At 47.6% G+C, this 6,882-nt stretch overlaps 1 pseudogene; it reads left to right on the top strand.

Moving 5' to 3' along the window:
• The first annotated feature begins 659 nt into the window (after positions 1–659).
• LOC112342366 lies at positions 660–6,766 on the top strand (annotated as a pseudogene).
• Positions 6,767–6,882: the final 116 nt, after the last annotated feature.

Below are 6,882 nucleotides of genomic sequence, written 5' to 3'. Positions count from 1 at the left end.
CTCCTTGATTGCAGCATGCATAGCTGCAACATTCACTTCTCTAGCCATGGCAACAATGCACCATGGATCGCTTGCAAATCCTCCCTCACTGCTGTACAAATGGATCCCATTCATGCTCCAGGATGTTATAGCAGCCCACAACCAAGTCATGATCGACTATTCCACATCCCTCTATCAGGTAAGCATTTGTTAGATCTAGATTTTGTGCGGCTTTTAAAATACTGGATCAGGGTTTGGATGGCTTGATCAAGTCGTGTGCAAAGAGCATAGTGGTGGGTAAGTGGCGCTGCTGCTGGTTCAATGATCAGTAGTTGATTCATAGAAACGACAAAGCTGTTCTTTTTTTTTCTCAGGATATTTTTTTCTGATTCGGATCTTCGTTCTTCGAAATAAAAAGGCTTATATGTCGTGAGCTTCTGATAGTAAGTCTTTTTCCGGGCAAGAACATAGACATGAACGTGGCCTGGCATTGTCTAATTGGTACTTCCTTGTAGGTGGATGAGTGTAACTATTTATTCAGGAGACTATTTATTCAGGAGGTCCTTTGGAGCTGCGGATATCGCATATAGTCACTGGGTTCAAATGCTTTGTATGGTAACGGAACATTGAATCGAAGCTTTCAAGTTTTCTGTCTTCAAGTAGACTCGGGTGCAATCTTCATGCAGCTTAGCTAACCTCTCGTGCAGACTGACTAACGTAGGTGGCTTTACGGTCTGATGTTGGAGCTGATCATCACCTGCATGAACAAGACGAGGAGATCGAGTTGCGGAAGTTATCATGCACTTCCTGAGGAGAGGCCCTTACGAGAGAGCCACTGACCAGCTCTGGAACGAGCTCCTACAGCACAAGCTCTTGCCCCAGAGGTACCATCAGGAATGGAACGCCACCCGCCGACGAGAATGACGATGGTTTGTCGTTCCCACTCAGCTACGCGCAAGTTGCCGAGAGGTATTGTGTGTCGCCAAGTTCTTTCTTTCTTAGGATTTGTCTTGCTGACAAAAGGATGGATTTTTTATTTTTATTTTTCGATTTTCAGATATAAGAACGTTGACAACAACCACTTGGTTAAGCTCTTGCAGCAACTACTTGTTCACGACACGTCCGCGTCCTTGCTTGATGCGAAAGTTCCCAAGCAATTGACCGCCGCGGACGTTCCTACACTTTTGGGGTCAGGAGCATTCTCGCTTTTGGAATGTAAGCCGTGTACCTTTCGAATCTTGCCGTTGCTGATCCGAGCAAACTTCATACAGCGGAGCAAAGCAATGCTACTAGTATCTCTACCAAGAGAATAGAACAAATGCGATGGCCGCATTGGCAAGCTGACCAAGTTCATGCTCCCGCGTTCCATGAACTTGGTGGTGGATTTGCAAAGCATCACAGACTGTGAAACATGTTATCATCAAGCCTTCTGTACTGGTGAACAGAATAAGAATCATCCAGGTGCTAAGGGGTCATCGTAATGCGGTATATTGTGGTACGTGTTTCTTTTCTTTTTGGTTTTCAAGACCTATTAACGAAGCGATAAACGTGCAGCCGTTTTTGATCGTACTGGACGGTATCTTGTCACTGGCTCGGACGACCGGCTTGTGAAGATATGGTCCGTAGAAAATAGACTTTGCCTTCGTAGCTGTAGAGGACACGAGATACTATTTTCTGCATCCGTTTCGAATATTGTGCCTAAAACCTGGCTTTTAGGGGGATATAACCGATTTGTCTGTAAGTAGTTCGAACACTAGAGTTGCATCAGCTTCTAACGATTCCTCCATCTGTGTTGTAAGTATTCTGCTTTTGTTTTTTGTTTTGACTCATTTCGCTTCTGCCTATAGTGGGGATTACCAGATGGTGTTCCGGTTGCAATACTTCGTGGCCACACGGCGGGCGTAACGGCCATCAAATTTAGTCCCCGACCGGGCTGTGAGCACCATCTTCTATCGTAAGTGTTAATAATTTGCTCTTTCCACTTTAGTTGTATTAAAATCTCGTGGTTTCAAGTTCGTCTGAAGACGGAACATGCCGTATTTGGGATGCTCGGGATTCTTCTGTAAATTCACGTGTCTACATGCCGAAGCCGGATGTCAAACCCGAATGTAAAGAGTCTGCCGATGTTTTTTCGGTTTTCTAAAAGCTTGTTTCCAGCTGCAGGAGCTGAGAATCGAGCACAGGCTACGAATCAGATTCAGTGCTGTGCGTTTAATGCAGATGGCTCATACTTTGTCACTGGGAGTTCGGACAAGCTTGCCAGGGTAAGCATTTAAAGTGAACTTTTTATATTTCTAACAATTGTTAGAACAGGTTTGGAACGCAAGAAAGTGGGCGGACGAGTACACCGGAAGGCCAAATCATGAGCATGACATTCTTAGTGGACACGAGAATGTAGTTAACTACGTGCAGTTCAGGTTCGCCTCTTTGGCTTGGTCCTCGTTGACATCAATCGTCCTTTGTTCCAGTGGTTGTGCAGAGCCAATCAAAGTTTCTCCCGTCGACTTTTTGAAGGATGACAACGTCCCTGACAACATACCGAAGTTCAAAACAACCTGGTATACTGTGCCGCTCATTGCTATCTGGTTTTAACGTTGGTTTTGTTCAGGTTTCCTCAAGATAGCATAGTTACTTGCTCAAGAGACGGCACTGCTATTATCTGGTCTCCTCGTCCTAGAAAACAGGTGTGCATGGCCTTTCTTTCTGTGTAACTAATGCCATGACTGCTCCTCTTTCCTCCAGCTGAAGCTAGGTCGATGGGTAAAGGCTTATCATTTGAAAGTACCGCCCCCTCCGATGCCACAGCCTCCCGTTCGAACTGGTGGACCTCAACAAAAACTGCTTCCAACTCCTCGAGGTGTTAATATGATAGTCTGGAGTTTGGACAATCGTTTTGTACTCGCCGCGATTATGGGTAAGATACCTCACGAACTAATTTTATGGAATAACATGGATGTGCAGATTGCCGGATATGTGTCTGGAATGCGGTTGATGGCAGTCTGGTGCACTGTTTAACCGGCCATACCAAGCAGGTATTGAAATGGAATTTATTGATTCCATTCTTTCTTAACATCTATTATTTAGACTTACGTGCTAGATGTACATCCATGCAATCCTCGCATTGCAATGAGTGCGGGCTACAATGGCCGAGTTATTGTGTGGGATGTAAGTGTATTCTCTCAAAAAAAATGATCACGAATTTTGTTTTAGATCTGGGAGGGCCGTCCAGTAAGGACATTTGAGACGGGAGATTATAATCTTGTCGATGGCAACTTTTCACCGTAAGCTTGTTCTCATGTCCATATACTGTTCTCATGTTTGCCAATTTTCAGGGATGGAACCTCATTGGTTGTTTCCGATGAGGTCGGCCAGGTCTACCTTTTTTCTACCCAAGTCAAGACGACGAAGATGCGAAATACGACCAGGTATCAGGAAGATTAGCTTCATATCCTTCTCCTAACAGCGTTTGTTTGTTTTTCGGGTTCTGTGTAGCTTTTTCTTGGAGATTATCGGCCTCTTGTTCGAGATACTCGTGGAAACGTTCTCGATCAGGTAAATAAAATGATGTAAGTGCTTTTATTTAGTTTTAGTCCTGAGTGTTGTTCTTTTCCGGTATTGTTCTTGCAAAAACTGAGTATCTTTCTTTTACAGGAAACTCAGTTGCCTCCTCATCAAAGGAATCTTCAAGATCTCTTGTGCGATGCAAGTAAGCTGGTGACTTCTCACCTCGTCCAACTTATTTTTCTGTTTCATTTTCAGGCTTGATTCCCTATCCAGAACCTTATCAAAGTTCGTACCAGCAACGTCGTCTGGGACTCCTAGGTTGCTACTGGCAACCACCATCAGTTCAGCTCGCAGTGGGAACGTTTGATGATCCAGCGTTCATTCCTCAAGATCAGCCTCAAGCAGTAGTTGCCGCTCTACAAGCAATCGAGCAAACAAACGAGCAAGGCAACAGATGGGTAGAACAACCGGCGGATGGTGAGGCAATGGACTGGGATGAAGAAGTCACTGGATTGAGTGACGATTCTGGTTCTGATTACTGCGCGAGCGAAGAAAGCTCGAGTGACGAGGATGGAAATGAAGAAAGTGGTACGATCTGTGAATCGGAAACAACCGACAAAGAAATTGACGAAATTGATTCTGATGGGGTTCGTAACCGAAGAACAAGGAAAAAGAAGAGAGAGGTACGTACGTCCAGCTTTTGCGTCTCTGATAACTTCAATGGTGATTGTCCACTACAGATACTCGCAACCTTGGTGAGGAAGCAAAAGCGCAGGCGCTTGGAGGAGTCAAACAATGCTCTTTTGATGCCTGAGGAAACGCAGAGGCTGAGGTCTAGAAAGCGGATAAGAAAGTCAAACCCGGACCATGCATTGAGGCCTATGAGGATGGCAGCTCGGAATGCGTTGACCATGTTTTCGAGCTTACATGAGTATGAAGACGACGAAGCACGCCGCCTGGCCGCTGAGGATGCCAAAAGACCTGGTACATCTGGAGAGAACGAGAACCAGAGGCTTCTACGCAACGGGAAAGTTCTTACAGAAACTCAGGAACCTGAAGACGATGAACCTCCGAAGAAGAGTCCCGCAGAGACTTCGGACGTGGGTGAATGCAGGCGGCCAAGGTCTCAGCGAAAGTTAGTACTCAAGTTGAGAAACTGTGCACAAACGTCCAACAACGAGGATACTTTTCGGAGCCTCGAAATACCAGAACAAGGCACTTCTAAGGTCCCCGTGGCCGAGGCTAATGACAGTCATCCAGAAACAGATGGTTTTATCGCGGACGAGAATCCCACTGAAGCTGTTTCGTCTGACGACAAACAGGGATACATATGGAAGAAGGGGAAAGCAGCCAAGCGTGCTCGCATGCCTTATCACAGCAGCAGCAGCTCCGAAGAGGATAAACTGGTAGACGTTCCTTGTGATACCAAGAAAGGCCTTGAAGCGACTCGTGTAGAAAATGGAGACACAAAGGTGGTGGCAAGGGCGATCATTAGCGAGTCCGAGTCGGAGAGGTCTCTTTCAGCTGACTACCTTGACGAACAGCAGAGACGAGAGCAGAATCACACTCTTCTGAGCAATGAGTCCTTACAGAATGGAGAAGCTCCAGATGGTGACAATGACCCTGATTACCACGAAGAGGTTTCACCAGGCAGTAACAGTGAGTCGCTGGAGGATGCTTACAAGCCCGAGGAAGAGCAGGCAAGTGAGGACCTGGACGTGGACGATATACAAATGAAGCGCAATATGAACAAGGCTGTCTACTCAAGGAGAAGGCCTCGCAAAGTTGCGACTCAGACCGAGTGTTATGAGGCCGACGAGCACGCTTCAGGTGGCCGCAGGAGAAGTACACGGCTGGCGCAGGGTCGCGTGGTTAGTCTCTCCAACAGCAGGTCCACAAGAAGCAGGAGAAACGTCGGCCGTCCCTCACACTGGGAAGCTAGCTCGTCTTACGACGACTCGGACTGGGATAGAAGCAGCGACGACAATGGACGCCGAAAGCCCGAAAGAAGAACTTCGAGCAGACTTAAAGTGAAGCTGCATAAGAACGTGGGGTCGAGGTACAAGGATTTCCACGTGAGGAGAAACCTCAGCACGGTGCATCGGAGTCCGAGCAACGTGTCCTGGTTACTCTTGAGAGAGGTGGAGCGGACGCGCTACATCCCACAGTATGGTGATGAGGTGGTGTACTTCCGACAGGTAAGAGATCCAACGAGCTTGTCTTGAATTATGTTTGAATTGAAACTGTCGATCGCAGGGACATCAAGACTACTTAGACAACAAGCGGCTCGACGACGATGGTCCCTGGAGAAGCGTGAAAAGGGCACTGCAAGCGGTCGAGTTCTGCGAGATCACCGGACTGGAGTACATCATTCTCGAAGTGTCGGGGAACACTTGTTGCCGGCTGACTCTCGAGTTCATGGACGGGTACAGGATTCGCGGCAGCAGCTTCAGCGTCGACTTGCCGGAGCTGACAGACTTCGCCGACTTTATAGTGGAGAGAAGCCGCTACGAGGCCTCCATGGCCAGGAAGTGGTCCAGTCGGGACAAGTGCCAAGTGTGGTGGAGGTCGGACGAGGAAGAAGGTGGTCGCTGGTGGGAAGGGACGATAACTCAGGTGAAGGCAAAGTCGCCCGAGTTTCCAAACAGCCCCTGGGACAGCATCAGTGTGCTGTACAAGGACGAGCCATCGACGACGAACCACTGCCCCTGGGAGCTTCACGACGTTGAGAATCCTTTAACTTGGGAGTCGCCACAGATCGAGCAGGACAAGGTGCGTGAGCTGCTCGACATCGTGGACGAGGTGCTCCACTCGAACCAATCCAAGGTTTGTTTTTGTGCGATCGATCATAGACTCGAGGAAGGTTTTGCTTTTGCTTTTGGCTTGACGAACTTTTGCTTTTCGCAGGACGAGTATGACTTGTGGAGGTTGCAGCAGGCCGTGAGCAAGCCGGATTTTCTTGACAGGCAAGTTGGAAAAATCTCTTGCGATTGAGAAAGAAGCTAAAGGTTTTCAATCAATGCAGGATTGCGCTACCAATCTCCATGGACGTGATTCGCGAGCGGCTGGAGAACAACTATTATCGTAGCGTGATGGCGGTGTCACACGATCTTAGGATACTGATCGACAACTTCCGGACATATTTTGGGAAACAGCATTCGTCGGTGCTCAAGGTGGAGCGGCTGAGAGAACGCTTCTCTGAGGCACTGCAAATGTGAGCTTTGTAAAAAAATTCTCGAGGTCTTAGTTAACGAAGAATAGAAACATTTTCCTTACACATCCATCTACATTGTCAAACACGAGATTATTCCGAGGATCACTCTCATCCCTGGAAAACCATGAGGAAGAAGGAAGCCGAGGAGATGGGGCGCCATTCTTCTCCTCTTCCTCCTCCTCTTG

This window comes from Selaginella moellendorffii, unplaced genomic scaffold (genome assembly GCF_000143415.4).
Source record: "Selaginella moellendorffii unplaced genomic scaffold, v1.0 SELMOscaffold_106, whole genome shotgun sequence".
NCBI classification, from domain to species: Eukaryota; Viridiplantae; Streptophyta; class Lycopodiopsida; order Selaginellales; family Selaginellaceae; genus Selaginella; species Selaginella moellendorffii.
Note: the sequence above shows the minus strand (reverse complement) of the source record. Positions and strands in the feature narration are given on the sequence as shown.